At 37.9% G+C, this 20,605-nt stretch overlaps 1 protein-coding gene across 1 annotated transcript in view; it reads right to left on the reverse strand.

Moving 5' to 3' along the window:
• atrnl1b (attractin like 1b) overlaps nucleotides 1-20,605 on the reverse strand; it is a 947,890-nt gene that overhangs the window by 315,653 nt on the left and 611,632 nt on the right. The window lies entirely within an intron of this gene.

Consider the following 20,605-nt stretch of genomic DNA (forward strand, 5'->3'; position numbering starts at 1 on the left):
TAAAGAAAACAGCCTCAAGTCCCTCAGCCTTTCCTCATAAGACCTTCCCTCCATATCAGGCAACATTCTAGTAAATTGCCTCTAAACCCTTTCCAAAGTTTCCACATCTTTCCTACAATGTGGTGACCAGAACTGCATGCAATACTCCAAATGTGGCTGCACCAAGTTTTGTACAGCTGCAACATGACCTCATAGCTCCAAAACTCAATCTCTCTACCAATAAAAGCTAACACACTGTATTGTCTTCTTAACAACACCGTCAACCTGGGTGGCAACTTTCAGGGATCTATGTACACGGACACTGAGATCTCTCTGCTCAACTACACTGCCAAGAATCTTACCATCAGCCCAATACTGTTTATTCCTGTTGCTCCTTCCAAAGTGAATCACCTCACACTTTTCCACATTAAACTCCATTTGCCACATATCAGCCCAGATCTGCAGCTTAACAATGTTCCTCTGTAGCCTGCAACACCCTTCGGCACTATTCACAACTGCACCGACCTTAGTGTCATTCGCAAATTTACTAACCCATCCGTCTACATCCTCATCCAGGTCATTTATAAAAATGTCAAACAGCAGTGGACCCAAAACAGATCCTTGCGGTCGGCATAGACGAGTTGGACCAAAGGGTCTGTTTCTGTGCTGTACAACTCTATGACTCTACAAAGGCTGTGAACATGAATGTAAGTAACATTTAAAACAACACAGATGAACTTAATGCGCAAACGGAAATACAATCTGGTAGCCACTTCAGACACATGACTGCAAGATGGCATGGATTGTGACCTGGCTCTTGATGGGTATATGACATCTAGGGATGACAAGAAATTAGGAAAAGTTAGAGGTATTAGCATAATAGAGAGGAATGATTTAAATTAAGAAACCAAAATATGGTAACAGTTTCGATACAGATGGGAAATAAGAAAGGCAAAAACAACTTGTAGGAGTGATGTACAAGCCTCCTAAAAGTTTATTTGTTTGTATCCTCATATAAACCATACAAAGTTGAGACCCCAACACTAATCTCTGTGGTACATCCAATCATAATGTTATGAAGTTGAAGGTGTGTACTGCACCTTTAAGAGAGTGAAAGCTGAAAGCTGGCAAACACCTGTTATGTGACTGACTAGCAGTCACAGAGTGTGCTGGAAAATTGAAAGATGTAATATTTGGCTGTAACCTAGATACCTCAGTTGTTTTCACAGCAGTTTGAATTTCACCAGTTTAAATTATGCCCCAAGATACTAAAACCCAATCAAATTTGAATTTTATTGTTTTGACAATATCAAACCAATGAGACGATCCAATGTTTGGAGTATAAAAGAAGCAGACATTTTGGACAGTTAGCCATAAAGACCACCAACTGCCATTGAAAGACTGCTATTCACCATACTTTCTGTCAAAGGTACCTTTTTCATATGAAACATGTTTGCAGCAGAAGACCGAAGATGACCCAGGGAGATCTACAAACAGAGGAAGATTGACACTGGAGATGACAGCCACTGTCTGGTTTTGAAAATTAAGTTGCTGTAAATTTAATAGGGGCTCTTGTTGGATCAGGGTATTGTTATAGAATGAGAGGTAGATAAAAAAAACTTTAAGAGAAAGGTGGCTTAAAGTTGTAAATAGTTGTTGTTTGATGTTCACTTTTAGCGTTAAAGAATAAAATTGATATTTTTGTTAAATAGTGGAATTTGTGTAGTTCTCTGTTAACTCATACTTTAACAGATTATGAGGCGAGGTGAGCTTTTCTGTGTGTATGGTTTAATTAGCAGAGGGGTTTACTACCGTGTTGTAACAGTATTTATTGCTAACCAGAAAAATTACTCATTTGTATTTCCTCTGTTTCCTGTATGCTAGACAATATGTTACCTTCTATGCCATGAGGTTTCAGTTCATGCAATCACTCATGATGTAGCCCTTTCTCAAAATCCTTCTGGAAATCTCTGTACCATACATCCACTGATTCCCCATGAAACACAGTATATATTTAGAGATACAGATGATCCTATTACCTCTATAATAAAATGATATGTCAGTATGCGCTGATACCAGCTAAGCAAATATTCTTCCTTGGGAGAGAATTATTTAGAACTTTGATATATTAAGGTATCCAAAAATCAATGCTCTAGTTAATGTTGCTACATAGCTGAATGAGACTAACATACAGCATGATCTCATAAACAGAAGTGAGAAGAATAACTAGCTATTTTGTGTTTGGTATTGCATATTGAGGAAGTTTGAAAGTGCAGAGAATTATCTTAAAATGTTTTAAGATTTTTCCATATACATGTGTATAGGCTAACTAGGTCACTGTTTAATCTATCATCTGAAAGACAGTACTTCCAAAAAAGCAGCACTCCCCTGGAATTGCACAGAAGTGCCCTTTTTCTTACAAATAATTATCCAAATGGACCTGGAGACAAATGCTAGGTGGCGCCGCTTATTCCCCATGCCTATTATTCAGTTGACACTGCAGGCAAGTTTCATTTAAATTTTATTCCGTGGGTCAAACAAGTACCACTGACACAATATAAATATATAATTAATTTTAGCTTCAGCTACAGCTTACTGAAGGTGTCCAGTTCAGTGCAAAACTGTCCCATTATTCATTTAGGCTGCATGCCATGTTGTTGTCTGCCTGTTGCTCGGTAGTGCTCACACATCTCTCCAAACTGAGAATGCCTGCATCCTGTCGAGACAATTTACTTTTTCAAAATTGAAGAGTGTTACAAGTTATACTGCTTTAAAACTCAAATTTACGGTTTAAGCTGGTTTTGCGTTTGGTATGAAAAAAAGAGTTAAATATGGATGTAGTAAACGTTTGGAGCAGAGGCATCTGTCATGAGAGGTGTTTTAAGGTTTTACTATGTATTTGAGGATTAATAATTACATGTACACAGCAGCATCAACTTAGTTTGTCTGCACCACATCACTCAAAATTCAATCAATTGTGAAACATTTTGCACTGCTATAAATATGCTAACAATAGGGCTTTCAATATACCATTATGATTTTACTTCTAGGGAAAGAATATTTAATTAACATTTTTAATACCTTTACTTGTTAAATATTTACATGCTCCCTCTTTACTTGAAAATTTATTTGCAACCATTGACTCATTGAAACAGAATGTTTTATTAAAGATTGTGTAGACAAAATCAAATTTGTCCAAATACTTTTCAGCTTCCCTGCTCAGTCAAGGTTTTACAGTGTAACAGATTACCTTCTCACTTCAATTTCTTATTGACCAACTGATGACCTAAACTCTGCATTTTCCAGGCTGACAACTCATCTACATGTCACCTTCATAACTTGTCTTCTTTCTCCTGCTTGATCACTCATCCAATTTGAGTATTTTCTAGGTCAGCTGCGTGCACACCCTCCGACCAAGTGCTTTGCAACCTACATGTTCATTTGCCATGCATCCTAAATGCTGCCCAGCCCAATACAAGTTGGAAGATAACAGTTAGCAGCAAGAAAGTAATAATAATAAATAAATAATAAAGGAGAAAAGTCATGGATTGAAAAGTGGAGGAGCAGTGTGGCTGAAATATGAAACGAGTGAACCTCAAAATCACTCACATCTTACATCATACTTTGTTTTAGAGTTATACAGGGCATCCACGAGACCACATTTGGAGTACTATGTACAGTTCTAGTCTCCTTTTTAAGAAACAATATAATTGCATTCAAAGTTATGTAGAGAAAACTTTGTCAGTTGATTCCCGGGAAGAAATACTATTTATAGGAAAAGGGTGGACAGACAAGCTTGCATCCATTTGAATTTAGAAGAATGAGAGGTTATCTAATTGAAACATATAAGATCCTGTTGGGATTCATCTTGTGGAAGAGACTTGATCTAGGGGACAGTGTTTATAAAGATTTCCCATTCAAGCAGTGACTAGGGAATACTTTCTCGATCAAAGAGCACTGAGCCTGTGAAATTTTCTGACCTAGACAGCAATGGTGTCTGGGCCATTGAATATTTTCAAGGCTTTGTTTGATAAATTCTTGATTAACAAAGGAGTCAAAGGGTCAGGAGAGATCAACTGGTGAGTAGAGTTGAGGCTAAAAAACAATCAGTCACAATTTAATTGAATGGTAAAGCAGGCTAAAGGGGCTGAATAGTTTACTCTTACTCCTTATTCCTATATTTGCATAAAGAATGCTCCTGTAAATCACCATGTCACATTTTCTTACCTTAAGATTAATTACATTAAATGGAACTATTTTTATTGTCTCCGTTTATTCTAATGTATGCACCTTCAGTTATTTTAAGTACTTTTAAACCAGTTAACTTGACCGAACAGTGACAAACTAGCTGTATATTGACATGCCAAGTCACCAAATGATTTCATGAAACGTGTAGAAATGAGTCCTTTCACCTGACAATTTCAGGTAAAAGAATTAGTGACTTTGATGTTTCCTTTTAAGTCCTTAAAATAGTCATGATAGAGTTCAGAGAATATGACCAAATTCTCAATTCAGCAAATAATTATGGAATTGCCATCAGCCTAACCTAATTCATCCATCCAATGAGCTCCTAAATTTCCTGTGCTTCAGCTTTAAATGGTTTCTTAAATTATTCCAGGATTTTCAACTCTACAAAACCACTTGCAATTTCACTTCATAAATTAATCAGTCCAAAATTTTCCTTTCACAAAAAATTACCTTCATGGGTCACATATGAATTTTATTCTAGCATTGTAATATCTCTCCTGTGTTTTGGCAACTAGAACTAGGTGCAACTCTGACCAGAGTATTTTCTAGTTTAGTCATAACCTCCTTTAACTTGTATTCTACTATTATATCTAAGTTGTTTAATTCCAATGTCTTTTCTGACTGATGCTTCGCTTTGGTTAGACATGTTCAACAGTGAGTTAACTAAGCCTGTTAAGTCTCATTTGACGTCATCCTTGGCTAAATATTTAATTGAGCATGCTGCAAACAGTATAAAACTACTGTGTTTTAAACAGCTTTACTAAGTAAGTGAATATAGCAATGACTTCAGGCTAGTAAATAGCAAGTAATAGTGCAAGAAAGAAACGTCAACAAGAAAAAATATCATAGAGAAAATGTCTACGGATTACACTGAAAGCAAATTGTCGAAAGGAACTTGACATATTTAGCAACTGTTCCTCTCAACAATAAATTATCAGTAAATTTAGATCAAGACTGCACAACATCCCTCCAATATTACACCCTTCAGCTAGCTGTCAGATGAGATCAAGTAGATTTGATAATAATTCACAACAATCTTAAATATTGAAAACGTTTAGACCTTAATAGTGCCGAGGATAGCAAATGTGGTTCCCCTGTTCAAGAAGGGGAGTAAAGACAACCCAGGTAATTATAGACCAGTGAGCCTTACTTCAGTTGTTGGTAAAGTGTTGGAAAAGGTTATAAGAGATAGGATTATAATCATCTAGAAAAGAATAATTTGATTAGGGATAGTCAGCACGGTTTTGTGAAGGGTAGGTCATGCCTCACAAACCTTATTGACTTCTTTGAGAAGGTGACCAAACAGGTAGATGAGAGTAAACCGGTTGATGTGGTGTATATGGATTTCAGCAAGGCGTTCGATAAGGTTCCCCACAGTAGACTACTGTACAAAATGCGGAACAATGGGATTATAGGAGATATAGCAGTTTGGATCAGTAATTGGCTTGCTGAAAGAAGACAGATGGTGGTGGTTGATGGGAAATGTTCATCCTGGAGTCCAGTTACCAGTGGTGTATCACAAGGGTCGGTGTTGGGTCCACTGCTGTTCGTCATTTTTATAAACGAACTGGATGAAGGCATAGAAGCGTGGGTTAGTAAATTTGCAGACGACACTAAGGTTGGTGGAGTTGTGGATAGTGACAAAGGATGTTGTAGGTTACAGAGAGACATAGATAAGCTGCAGAGTTGGGCTGAGAGGTGGTAAATGGAGTTTAATGCAGACAAGTGTGAGGTGATTCACTTTGGTTGGAGTAACCGGAATGCAAAGTACTGGGCTAATGGTAAGATGCTTGGTAGTGTAGATGAGCAGAGATCTCGGTGTCTAGGTACACAGATCCTTGAAAGTTGCCACCCAGGTTGACAGGGTTGTTAAGAAGGCATACAGTGTTTTAGCTTTTATTAATAGAGGGATCAAGTTCCGGAACCATGAGGTTATGCTACAGCTGTTCAAAACTCTAGTGCGGCTGCACTTGGAGTATTGTGTACAGTTCTGGTCACCGCATTATTAGAAAGATGTGGAAGCTTTGGAAAGGGTGCAGAGGAGATTTACTAGGATGTTGCCTGGTATGGCGGGAAGGTCTTACGAGGAAAGGCTGAGGGACTTGCGGCTGTTTTCGTTAGAGAGAAGAAGGTTGAGAGGTGACTTAATAGAGACATATAAGATAATCAGAGGGTTAGATAGGGTGGACAGGGAGAGCATTTTTCCAAGTATGGTGATGGCGAGCATGAGGGGGCATAGCTTTAAATTGAGGGGTGATAGATATAGGACAGATGTCGGAGGTAGTTTCTTTACTCAGAGAGTAGTAAGGGTATGGAATGCTTTGCTTGCAACAGTAGTAGATTTGCCAACTTTAAGTACATTTAAGTTGTCATTGGACAAACATATGGACGTACATGGAATAGTGTAGGTTAGATGGGCTTCAGATTGGTATGACAGGTTGGCGCAACATCGAGGGCCGAAGGGCCTGTACTGCGCTGTAATGTTCTATGTTAACCATGAAATAAGGTATTAAGTTAGCAGGTAACTCTATACCCCAGAAATTATACAAAAACAGGAATTGCTGGAAAAATGCAGCATGTCTGGCAGAATCTGTAGAGAGAATGTTGGTCACTGGACTTGAAATGTTAACACTGCTTTCTCTCCAGAGATGCTGCCAGACCTCCTAAGCTTCTACAGCAATTTTTGTTTGTGTTTCAGATTTCCAGCATCCACATCCTTTTATTTTCGTAGAAATAAGAGGTGTGCTGTCAAATTAAATCAAAATCTTTTGTAACAAACTTGGCAATCTAATAAAGCTATCATAGCGGACTAGTTCCTTAGCAATTGTTTAAAGGAATGTTATTAAAAATAACAGTGCTGATAATCAACCAGTTTCGAGCATACACTGCTCAAAAGCATAACTGCGGGTCCTGTCCTTACTGCGTAAAAGTCATTTAACCCCAAGCGAAATCTTCAGCTAGGATCAGGAAAACCAAACCTACACTATATATTTTCATGGCTTGCAAAATGAACTTGAGTCCCATATGTGACTTCCCATGATATTTTATTTTATCTTTTCACACAAGTGTCAGGTTTGTAATGTAGATTGTGAGTCATGCTGGTAAGGTGGAATGATCTTTCTGTAATGATCTTGGTCGAGACTAATAATGTTTTTAGATTTTATTTAAAATCTGAAAAACCCAGGTATTTGCTAAACAAATGAAATCACAGGCTCACAATTTAATAAAAGAATTCTACTACACAAAATCAAAGGGCATGAACGATTATCACCTACTGCCCTTCTCACACACCCCTTGCTTCTTCTATGCTCCCATTGATCCTTCATGCCCATCAAATTGCCCAAGACAACTCATACTCATATGTTCTCTTAAAAACCCCTTCAGATCACTCATGCAGCATCATAGTGCATACATGCCCCATTATGTATCCTCCAATAGTTACTCCCCAGAATGCATTATGTACATCCCTCAGGAGCCATAAAAATAGCAATGGAAATTATTTCAAAATCACTGGAGAAACGTTACATTGCTAACAATCTGAGCAAACCGAGATTACAAATATTCATTGATAAAAAAGGGGAAAAAATAACTTATAATCATTGAAATGTCTATTAGGTTTGTAAACAAAATAACTTCAGCTTTGATGAACAAGTCATAGAGATGTACAGCATGGAAATAGACCCTTCAGTACAACTCGTCCATGCCGACCCAGATATCCCAACCCAATCTAGTCCCACCTGCCAGCAAATGGCCCATATCCATCTAATCTCTTCCTGTTCATATACCCAACCAGATGCCTTTTAAATGTTGAAATTGTACCAGCCTCCACCACTTCCTCTGGCAGCTCATTCCATATACGCAGTACCATTTGTGTGATAACATTGCCCCTTAGGTCCTTTTTAAATCTTTCGCCTCTCACACTAAACCTATGCCCTCTAGTTCTGGACTCCCCCAACCCAAGGAAAATACTTTGTCTATTTACCCCATCCATGCCCCTCATGTTTTATAAACCTCTAAAAGATCACCCCTCAACCTCCAATGCTCCAGGCGTCTAGAATCAAAACATTAGTTTGCTCTCTTTCCATGGATGCTGTCTGACTTGCTGTGATCTCCAGCATCCGTTGTTTTCAGTCACTGCAGAGACACATTTGGTTATTATAGAATCATAAATTATCCATTAATTCTAAGACCGCATGCTGTACTCAATCTTTCAAAACCCAGCCAAATATTCCATTTCAAAGTAGAATACCTTTGGAAGCATGTTTCCTTTTAAACCAGCCAGATCCACCAGTCCAAATAAATCAGAGCTGTACTTCTGGGGAAATAAAATCTACATATTGGAGCAATGGTCCCTTTCAAACCAGAATCTGAGTTCTGGTACTAATAAAAAAAACCTCAACAGAATTCCAGTAAATGGTTATGTGATAAGATTGCCTGGGGTAGATCAAGTCATTGTGCGAGTGTTAGAACAAGCTAGAGGGAAGGAAACATCTTGGTGATCCGAATTTAGTTGGAATTCTGAGTTTTGGCTGAAAGAATATCTTATGATGGTTTGAGGGAGCTTGTGTAATAAGTCTAATAAACATGGAAAGAAGTGAGGACATTTAATTTGAAATACAAGCAATTATATTCATTGTATCTTTAATGTAACTAATTAAGATGGAGTACAGATATTAGAGTTCATGCCCTTTGATTTTGTGTAGTAGAATTCTTTTATTAAATTGTGAGCCTGTGATTTCATTTGTTTAGTAAATACCTGGGTTTTTCAGATTTTAAATAAAATCTAAAAACATTATTAGTCTCGACCAAGATCATTACAGAAAACAAAAATATGAAAACAGAAGGCATCTTTTTACATTTTCCATCACATTATGATTCTTTCTCCATTGGAAAAGTATTGTAATGCATGTAAACAATGACAATGCTGAACAATGTAAGTTCTAATTACTTTTAAAGGACAGATGCCAATGATGAATCACAGTATTAAAAATACATCCACATTACAACAGCTAATAATGACAGTTTATTATGTGGAAAATTTTTATATTTATTTTCCAGCATGTTCTTCAGTGGACTTGCCATTTTCTTCACAAACTCTCACTCATAACATGCTTTTATTGAGCTTCCAAAGCACCAGGCTCTCCTTTACCTGGGATATTCTGATGGTCTATCTCATAATATAACTGAATAGCTGTGTTATAAGCATCAGGAAACCACAGGTTTTATTCTTATCCCAAAGAGTGCTGATGAACTCCTGAACATTACAAAATTGACCTTTGCAGTTATGAATTTGTTACTGACTGTTATCCATTCCAGTAACTGCTTTTGGAAATACATAAGGAGGAACATTGGGCAAAATTTAGATTTATCTTGCGTCATATGTTAAACACCTCTATGCACTCTACTAGTTACACATTGCCCTGTTTATTCTTACATTCTGTTTTTTGTTAGTTAGATAATTCTCATTCCATGCAAATGTATCACCCTCTACACCATGAGCATCCACCTTATGCATTAATGTTCTGTGATAACTAATTGAATGCCTTTTGGAAATCCAAATATATTTGTTCTCCTTAAAATATCTTGAGTATAATATTCTTTAAGAATTCCAAATAAGTTTGTCAAACATGAAACCCTGTCATAGAATGTTGCTTCAGCCTGAATGTATTATGATCTTTTAAATATCCTGTTACTACTTCCTTAATAATATTTTCTAGCATTTTTCCAATTACAATAACTAGTCTGTAATTTCCTGCTATCGGTCACCTTCCTTTCTTGAATAGTAGTGCTACACTTGTGGTTTTCTCAAAAGCTGGGACTGTTCAGAAGCTAGGGTCATTTAGGAAGTTGCAATCAATGTATCCATCATCTCTTCAGCCACTTCCTTTAAGGCCCTTGGATTCAGATCCATGAACTTGTCAGCTTTAAGTCCTCTCAGTTTTCTTAGATCTTTTTCTATAGTGACAAAGTCATTTTAAGTTCCTTACCTGCTTTTGTGTCTTGATTTCCTATTATTCTTGGTGTGTTTTCTGTGTCTTCTACAGTGAAGTCTTATCCAAAACACTACTGAGGCATTCATCTGATGTAAACTGTACGGCAGGATCTGTAGACCATTGCATTACTTGGATTGTCAGGAGACCTTCCAACTCACTTCTTTCTAAGTTTGCCTTATGTTCTCTCTGCTCATTACTGGTGCCTATCACATGTGTCATTTTATTATTTTCTTGAGTTGGATATGGGAAGAACTGGTGTAAGATGAGCAGAAGCAGCTTCAGCAACAAGCATGAGCAGCAGCTGGACTATTTGACGACAGCAGATGAAAAGGGTTGGGAGATACTCATTAGCCCTACTCAGCAAAAAGGGTGTTTAGGATGGAAGTCAGTTTTTCAATCTGTCAGTTGAGTAGTGTATTACAGGGCAACAATTCTCAAAGTAGCCTGTTCACTATCTCCTTCTATAACAGGACTTCCTTGGCAATGGGCTCTGGCAGCTCTAAAAGTCACCTCAGCCAGAAATCAATTTGCTACTGGTTCCTTTCACTCTCCTATTGATGAAACTACAGTTTACAGTTATACAAAGCGACATCATAAATAACCAATACATCATTTTCCCCACTGACTTAATCAGTCAACATGAGATATCTCTGGAGATTTCAGCATTACTTTGTCTTGCTCCAAGGTACTGTTGATTATGTATGTGTATATATACACACTTGAGAATCCAGTATTTCCTGGTTATTCTCCAATTATAGAAAATATATCATGCGGTTTTGAGCAGCAAAACCCAACCATTCATCTGAACATGCAAACCTTCCTTCAACTTGACAGGAAGCAGGATGCCTTTTTGAGGGAGAGGGGTCAGCAAGGCATATCTCCAACATATGTACCTGAGGACATTCCTGTGCCACCCACCACAGCTGAGCATTATAGGTATAATTAATGTCACAGGACCAACAAACAATATGTTTGATAAAGAGAGGTTCATGTAAACTCCACAGGGTGGAGGTTCCTAATAAGCTGCTCCACAGAGAGCTTTAGACTGCACAACCTTGCCACAGAGAGAGAGTGTTACGTTTGGAGGAGGTATAGCCACAACAGCAATGCTCACTCTTAGGAAGAGAGTTCTAAAAGTTGGTGGAGCCATTGCTTTTTTTTCAGGGAGGCTTTGAGAATGTAAATGAAGCATTGTTTCTGGCTTCTTGGTAATTGCTTGCCATTTTGCGTAGAGAGCTTGTTTTGGAAGTCCCGTGGGAGACATGTGGACAATATCGCCTATTCAACACAGCGCAATGACAGTAATCTTTCTAGCAATCTATCCATCTTTAAGCTGACTTTCTCTTGCCCAATGTATCTCACTCTGAGCATCAATATCAATGCTATAACATTGGAGTTCCTGAGCTGTGATATTAAGATCTGTCACTGCTGGGGTAATTCACAATGGTCCTGATGTTCCAGATCCCAAATCTCATTTTTAGGGTGGGGAAGATGCCTGTCTGAGGGTTCTTTTAACGTGGAGTGAACATTGCACATCAACTACCACATGGTCCTGGCAGAGCAAGGTATTTATCCAATTGCAGCAGCAGCCAGAGACAATTGAAGACCATGGTCTGCTCCCTAAACAGGGAGCATGTATATATTTTAAGCATCCCCATCCTAGAAACTCACAATCCTGCTTGCTTATGGGTCAGAATCTGAATGGAGATGGTGCTCTATATGAATTACCTCCAGTAAATTCAGCAAAATCTCACAGCAGCCACAGCAGCTGGTTGATTATTTTCAGGTGTTTGATTGATTAACATGAGGTACATATGAATTAACAAACAAACTTAGGATGAACACCCTACAGACTGCATTTTGAATGGCCAATGTAGTCAAGACAGATCCCACCAGCTGTTTTTACAGGTGGGAAGGCAATAGCCGAGTGATACCATGGCTAGATTATTAATCCAGAAACTCAGCTATTGTTCTGGGTACCTGGGTTATAAACCCAAATTGAATTTAGTTAAGAAGTCTGGCATGTCCATCAGCAATGGAAATCTGCATCCTCACCTGGTCTGGTTTGCATTTAACTCCAAACCCACAGCAATGTAGTTGAATCTCAACTGTCCTCTGAATGGCCTGCCAAACCACACAGTTCAAGTGCATTTAGGGATGGGCAATAAATGCAGGCCAGCCAATGATAGCACATTCCACGAGTAAATAAAAAAAATCTCTTGCCTGTTCCACAAGGGATTTCAATTTTTCAGTTTTGAAGACCAATTCTTAAAACACCATAAAAGCTTCTCCAATTCAGTTTGCCTCAACAACTGTTTATGCCTGGATAGTTCAATAATACCTCCTGAGATTGAATCCCCAAGGACTTCTCCCAAATATCTAATTACTATTATAATTTCACATTTTATCAAACCCTAGCTTTACTAAGCTGCTGAATTTCTGTAGATTAACTTTAAGTTCTGTCAGTTGCATCAAGCAAATACCGCTTACCAGCCCACACCTTGCGCCCACACCTCCCCCCTCACCTCCCTCCAAGGCCCCAAAGGAAACTTCCATATCCGCCACAGATTCACCTGCACCTCCACACACATCATCTATTGCATCCTCTGCACCCGATGTGGCCTCCTCTATATTGGGGAAACAAGCCGCTTACTTGCGAAGCGTTTCAGAGAACATCTCTGGGACACCCGGACCAACCAACCCAACCACCCTGTGGCTCAACACTTCAACTCCCCCTCCCACTCCACCAAGGATATGCAGGTCTTTGGACTCCTCCATCGCCAGACCACAACAACACGACGGTTGGAGGAAGAGCGCCTCATCTTCCGCCTAGGAACCCTCCAACCACAAGGGATGAACTCGGATTTCACCAGTTTCCTCATTTCCCCTCCCCCCACCTTGTCTCAGTCAAATCCATCGAACTCAGCACCGCCTTCCTAACCTGCAATCTTCTTCCTGACCTCTCCGCCCCCATCCCAGTCTGACCTATCACCCTCACCTTGACCTCTTTCCACCTATCGCATTTCCGACGCCCCTCCCCCAAGTCCCTCCTCCCTACCTTTTATCTTAGCCTGCTGGACAAACTTTCCTCATTCCTGAGGAAGGGCTTATGCCCGAAACGTCGATTCTCCTGTTCCCTGGATGCTGCCTGACCTGCTGCGCTTTTCCAGCAACACATTTTCATTCTTATTCTGAGTCAGTTTGCCCTAAAACAGAACTTGAAGTTATAGAACTGTTTCCATTTGTAGTGTCCTTTAATTGCAAATGAAACATCCCAATAACCTTTTGAGGAGGGTTATAAGGTAAAATGTGACACTAAGCTACTAAGTTGTCAGATGATGTCACTGAGAAACAGCATGTAACCGAGAATTACAAGGGCTCAAGGACAAATCCTTGGGCAAACACATTGTGTAACACTGCAGAGGCAAGAAGGGATGCCATGCCAAATGATACATTGGCCAGCAATAGATATTTGAGAAAGGAACCCGATGACAGTGTACCACCCAGCTGAACAATAGTTGAATGTTGAAGGAGAAGTTTTGGTCAACCGTGTCATAGATTGTAGACAAGTTGAAAAGGATAAAGGAGGATAGCTTATCCTTGTTACAGGTGTTTGGGATATCATTTCAGACTTTAGTAAGAGTTTCAGGAAGGGACAGAAATCTCTTCACATGTTTTGGTGTCATACTTTCTTTATAATGTTCCTGTGTAGTGTCCTTCTGGGGTTTTATTACGTTAGGTGTCGTATAAATATCAGATGTTGATGTTGCTGGAAAGGGCCTTCTCAGATAATGTTAGCTTTTATCCTTGGATAGTGTAGACTGCTAATAGAGTTTTTACTACAGCATTAGAATTACCAATTAAAAACAGGCTTTACCAACAGTGCTAGGGAGGAAGAATTTTAACATCCATTTGGGTGACAAACTATTTGGATACACGTTTGACTAAGGAGTAATTTTCATGTTATGTATCAAAGTCTTCAGTGAAGCCGCATGTGCATAATGTGGGGTTATAGTCTAATTACATGTGTAATCCAGGATAACAATAAGCAATTGGATATGTTCACCTTCATTACAATAATGAACCACAGTAAATAACATGGCTGCCAGGTGCACCTTCACAGGACAGCAGAGCATCATTTGACTTTGTTGAAATGTCTAGCTACTGGAAGATGTGATCTAATTACTGCTTGAGATTTAATTTGAGTGCTGGAAAAATAATTTAAAATGGTTCAGGTAATTTCAACAACAAACAGTGAACATACCTTGACACAGATTTATGCTTTTAGGATTTTCTGTTCAAACAGCAGGCAGATTACAAGTTTTCCCACTACCCATATCCACTCACCAGTGACCAGGTTATTTGTATGTTTCTTTAGAAGATGGTCACTAAAAATTCTAAAAGAATTAGATTTAGATTTTGTAAAGAAGTCAGATACATGTTTGCTACATTCTAGTTATTTGTAATGTAGATATTGGTTTACTGTAATCTTTTCATTTATACTAAAGAGACTCGGACGTTACAGTTCCAAGTCATCGGTATTATATATAGCAAATTTTTCATGAAGACTCAGAGTAGGTGTTAGGCAATGGTAGACCAGTAAGAGGCTTTTGATAAAATTCATTCAATACAGTTATTACGGACCAGCCACCTGTTCTGAGCTGATAGTGGTTTTATTTGCCTCATCCAAGCAAATTAAATTATTGATGCTCAGGTACAAAGCGTGGCAGACACACTGCATATACATTCTGCTTCTTTGAGCAGTAGAATCCTATTTAGATTTCTCAAAAGACATGTTTTCGGAACCATCACATTCCACTGAATTCTTGCAGACAGCCTTGTTGCCGAATCAAAAACTTGCCTATATTTCTAATCTGTTTTATATGTAAATACTTATCCTACTCATCCCCTGCAACTTCTATTTTTGTCTTTCTACAGCTAGTCCCTTTCTAAGAAATATTCACATATTGATAATACTAATACAGTGACATATACTGATAAAGCCAAAGATTCTAAGTTAATTTTACTGTGTTAATCCTATATTAAACATCAAGTTGGTACCATTTATTAAAAGAACAGCTCTTCAGTATAAATATGCTTTTGAAACCGATCATTATCTGCAACATATGATAAAGTGATTAATCACTTTGTTGCAGATTCTGCTCTACTGCACAGAGATGTATAGCTCCGCTCTTCGACATCAGCCTAGTCAATCTGACATACATTACCTTTGAAGTTTACCAGTCTCTGTCAGGTCTGATCTGGCACACTGGAATGTATGGCTAGAAACTGCATTCCTCTCTTCCTGTTTTGCATTTTGAATTAATATAGCGATCATTGCTAAGATGCATATACATCTTTCTCACCAACAAAAAAGTGGGGAAAAAATGAAAAACATTTTCAATGTTTCAGAACTGTACATACTTAGAAACATATGTAAATTACAGAAGTGTAATATGTGAGACTTGTGTGTAACCTCCTTTGATATTGATTAGTGATTAACTAAAATGTATTTCCATTTCTGTAATCTTTAATCTTAATCTTTGACTATGTGGCAGTTATTCACAATACCTACTAAATGTATTTTTTTTGCAATTTTTCTAAGTTAGCCATTGAAAAACATGTCAAGCTTTCTCTCTCGAGGACAAACATGTCCACTACATGAACCACTCTTCAGCTGCCAACTACGCAGTTCCTTAATTGGCTCAGGTATGAGGATTTCCAAATATGGTTGAACTGAAAGGTGACTTCTTGGGGAGATCAAAGAGCAAATGGCAAGAACAGAATTCAAACTGAGGTGTAGTCAAGGCAGCTTTCCAGCGATCTGGTTGCTCAAAGTGATGCACATTAAGAAATCACTGTAGCAATGATACATAGAAACCTTACTGAGCAGACAAACACAGTATTGACAATGTCCTCTGGGCTCATAGGAAATTAAGAGACAAAGGACATGACAAGTGAGGAGAAAAGTTATCAGAACTAATACTTGATGCCTTCCAATCTCCGTGGAAGTCAATTCTAGTCAGGAAGACCCCTGGGTGACCTGCCCTCTACACCTCCATTTAAGACCCTTAAGTAGTTGATTATTAGTTAAGGCCTCTTCCCACCTGGGTTGCAATTTTCTTAGCTCTAAGTGGGATATTAGACAGGTGGCCTACACGACACGTATAACTGGGCAAGCTGCTAGTTGGTTAGGAAAGGAGTCCTCAATCTGCAATGATTTTTGCATGACACACTGACATTGGGCACACCATTCTCCTTGTTTCCAACCACCATGGTCCCTTTCCTCATTTGACCATATTCTGTGAGACTATGACCCACCTGAAAACATCAATGTTCTTCCTGGATCACCATTTGATGCTGGGAGGTTCTATACCAGCAGCAGCCATCACGTCCTTTACGATGCTGATGTGTTTTGGAGTTGCTGGTTTTTGACTGGCCAACAGCTGTAGTGAGTGGGCCATGTATTGTGAGGTCCTCAGTTGGGCGGAAGACTTGCTGATGTCCCTTTAAGTGCCTGATGAGCAAAGGACCTGTCTGACCTCCCTTCCAAGAGGAAGGGTGAGTGCTTCAGATTTTTCTTCAGGCCACGTGAGAGACATCCATCAAACTCAGAATATTCCACCCTCTGTTCCTATTATTGATTTTTATTTTCTTTCGTACGATCTATGATCATTTCCCAAGCACTATTTTATGCATACCCCAAAACTTTCCAACTGTTCTTTGTTACTGAGATGATAAATGCAACTGGGCATCTAGCCAGAAAGGATAACTTAACATCCTTGAATTCAATTATGATATTTTCTAGACACTAGACATTTATGTTAAAAATACAGTATCAACTCTTCTGACATCAGGATAGAATCAGGACACCTGCTGGAAGTGTTTTTAAATAGTCAGATTTTATTAAGTAATATATAATTGTCTCAACTGTAGCTGATGATTTATTAAATATATCCAAGGCTAAGACAGATGGCTTTTTAATTAGTACAGGAATTAAGGGTTATGGGGAATAGGCAAAAAAGTGAAGTTGAGAATGATCAGATCAGCTATGATCTCATTGAATGGTGAAGGAAGCTTGATGAGTTGAATGGCCTACCTCTTAAGTCTGAAGGTCATCAAATCAAAGTATTTTACGTGATCAATTCCTGAGCATTAACTGTAACACTGAAATAACTACAGGAACATCAACAGTTTATGATTAAATGATAATCATGTTTTATTTTAGTTATGAGATAAACTTACTTACATGAATACTTTCATAATGCAAACACATTAATGATTGAGAATAGTATAATTATGTACTCCTTCACTTGCTGTACACAAAATCAGGACTACCACTTGCACCTATACCTGCCCTTAACCATTCATGATTTTTATTTGGAGTGCTCAATCACTTTTTGCACTAATAATGGATACATATTATAGTGCTCTTTTGTGCTATAAGCTGCTCAGTCAACATGCACCAAATATGCCCATTAGGATCCTTATTTAGATTTTCCATTTACAGTCAATGATGCACATTATGATTGCATTGGTGCATTTAACTCGTAAACAGGCAATGAAGAATAATTAAAGAGTAGGTATTACAAGTTCTAGAAAGAGCTTTAATTGCAGTCATATTAATGAAGCTACAAGTGGGAAGCTGTTTAGATACAAAAGAATCAATTTTTGTTTTGCATTTCTCATGGCTACTTTTTAAAATTCATGTTAATCGGTAGTGCCTGCTTACAAGTAAATATTAACTTCGGCTTGGTGTAAGTTTGGCTTCCTCTTAAGACTCTTTGGAAAAACTACAAATTTAACTTTAAGGCAGGATGTGCTTAAAATGTTTAAATAAAATGGTTGCACTCTCTTACCATGGTCATTTCAAGAAAAGAAATGCCAGCGTATTTAACAGCATTGTGAAAACTCCTGAAATAAATATAATTAAACAAGAGAAATAATGTGTTTTTTGTGCCACTTTATTGTTTTAAAATGAAAGTCATTTACAAAAGAAATGAAGCATGTGACAGAAAACTCATCAGTTTGTTTTTATTGCTCTTTATTTCTTCCAGCTTTAATTGCACAAACATCATGATATACACATAAAAAGAAAATGAGTGCTTGAGATTGGCCCTTTAATTGAGTAATCATTGCATAATCTCTGAATGAATACCTGAATTAGGTATTTTGTATCTTGATGAAGGACAGCAACAGGAAAGTATAAGGGAGTTAGATTTAATTGCTCTCGAAAGTAGATATGGCAAACAACAAAGGGCATGATTTAAACAGGGGCCAGCTCACTAGAGAATTGGATCACACACAACCCCTGCTGTAGATGGTCCAGTGAGCAATTAGGTTGGACAGTCTGCAGAAGGAGGTTGACAAGCATTTGCACTGAAATACTTGTTTCATTGGGGAACCTGTCTGATAACCTCACATGGTCAAGCAGCACAAAAATACCAATTTTCCAGTGAGCTTTGCACAGAGTTTGGCATCCATTCTTTCATCGAAATAGTAGGAGTACTCTTTGGTCCCTTGAGCCTGCTCCTCCATTTACTTAAGACCACCGCTAATCTGTCTGTAGCTGCAAATTCACATTCCCAGATATCTCTGATAACCTTTTTAATGTCTTGTTTCACAAAAAATTATTCTTCTTTGCCTTAGAATTATTCAAGATATTTATTTCCACCCTCTTTCAAGTAGAAAGTTTCAAAACCTCAAGATCCCTCAAAGAAAAAACTGCCCCTCATCTCCTTCTTAAATGAGTGTCCCCTTATTTTTAAATAGTAAACCATAGTTCTTAATTGTCATAAAAGAGAAAGCATATTCTCTACATGTACCTTGTCAGGACTTCTCAGATCTTGTATGTTTCAAATATGTCACCTCTTACTCTTCTAAACTCCAGTAGACATAAGACTAGATTATTCAATCTTTTCTCTTAAGACAACTCACTCTTTCCAGGTATTAGTCTAGTAAACCTTCTCTGAACTGCTTGTAGTACATTCACAATTTTCTTCAAATAAGGTAACCAAAACTGCACACAGTTCTCGAGATGTAGTCCCACCAGTGCTTTGAATAGCTGAATGATAACCTATTTACTTTTGTTTTCAATTTCTGATTAAATAAATCATACCGTTTTACTAGCTTTTTTCATTACTTGCTGCATCTGCAACCTGACCTTTAGGAATTCATGCATTAGGGCAGCCAGAAACCTCTGCATTCAAACTTCCCTCAATATCTCACCATTAACATAATCTATTTTTTATATGTTTCTGCTAAAATGTACAATTTCACATTTTCCCACATTGTTCTCCACTTGCCAAATCTTTAACTGCTCACTGAACATATTGATATATTTTTGTAGTCTCTTATCGTCCTCTTCATGATTTAATTATTTCTACCTATCTTTGTATTATTGGGAAATTTGGTAACCATACCTTCTATCCTTTATCCAAGCTATTTATTGCACTGATTTTTTTGGCACACCACTAGTTACATCTTGCCAACTTGAAGAAAAATCTGTTTGTGCTTACACTTTGATTGACTAACAGGAAACAATCTTCTATCCTTGCCAATCTTTCATCCTTGCCAATCCTCACTAAATGAAGAGTATTTATATTCTACAATAGCATTTGATGTGACATTTATCAAATGACTTCTGGGAATCTACTACATCACTAGTACATCCACTAGTTCCTTTTATCTACAGCATGTTATTTCCTAAAATGACTTCAATAACTTGGTTAAATGTGACTTCCTTTTCACAAAACCATTTTGAGTCTGCCTGACTACCTTCAATTCATCTAAGCATTCTGTTATAACATTTTAAAAACCAGCTTATACTATTTTGAATGGCAGATATTCAAAATTTTCTGTACCTTTCTGTCCTTTCCTTTTTGAATAAAAAGCTACATTTGCTATCTTTCAACCAAACAGGACTTTCCACAAATCAATACAATTTTGGAAAATTAAAACCAATGCATCAACTGTCTCAACTAGCCACTTGTTTTTGGACTCTAGGATAACATCCACCAGGACCTAGGGACTTACCAATCTCTAATTCTAACAATTTACTCAAGTACCCATTTCTCTGGTGACTTAAATTTTACTGAATTCCTCCTTACATTCTATTTCCTGGTATGTTATGTTATTTGTACTCTCTATAGATCAATTTACCTGCTATCTCCTTAGTTTCCACAATTACTTCCCACACTCACTTTCTTGAGGACCAACGCTCACTCTCAACTCTTTTCCAGGTTAAATATTTACAGGAACTCTTGCTTTCTGTTTTTCATATTTCTGGCTAACTTTCCAAATTGAAAGAATTTGGTCAACTTCATTATCACACTTAAGCACTAAACCTTGTGCAGTATTTTTGTTGTTGTTGCCTCAGCTTTTAG

Source organism: Chiloscyllium plagiosum, unplaced genomic scaffold (genome assembly GCF_037043375.1).
Source record: "Chiloscyllium plagiosum isolate Xiang-an unplaced genomic scaffold, Cpla_swu_hap1 HiC_scaffold_22, whole genome shotgun sequence".
In the NCBI taxonomy this organism is placed as follows: domain Eukaryota; kingdom Metazoa; phylum Chordata; class Chondrichthyes; order Orectolobiformes; family Hemiscylliidae; genus Chiloscyllium; species Chiloscyllium plagiosum.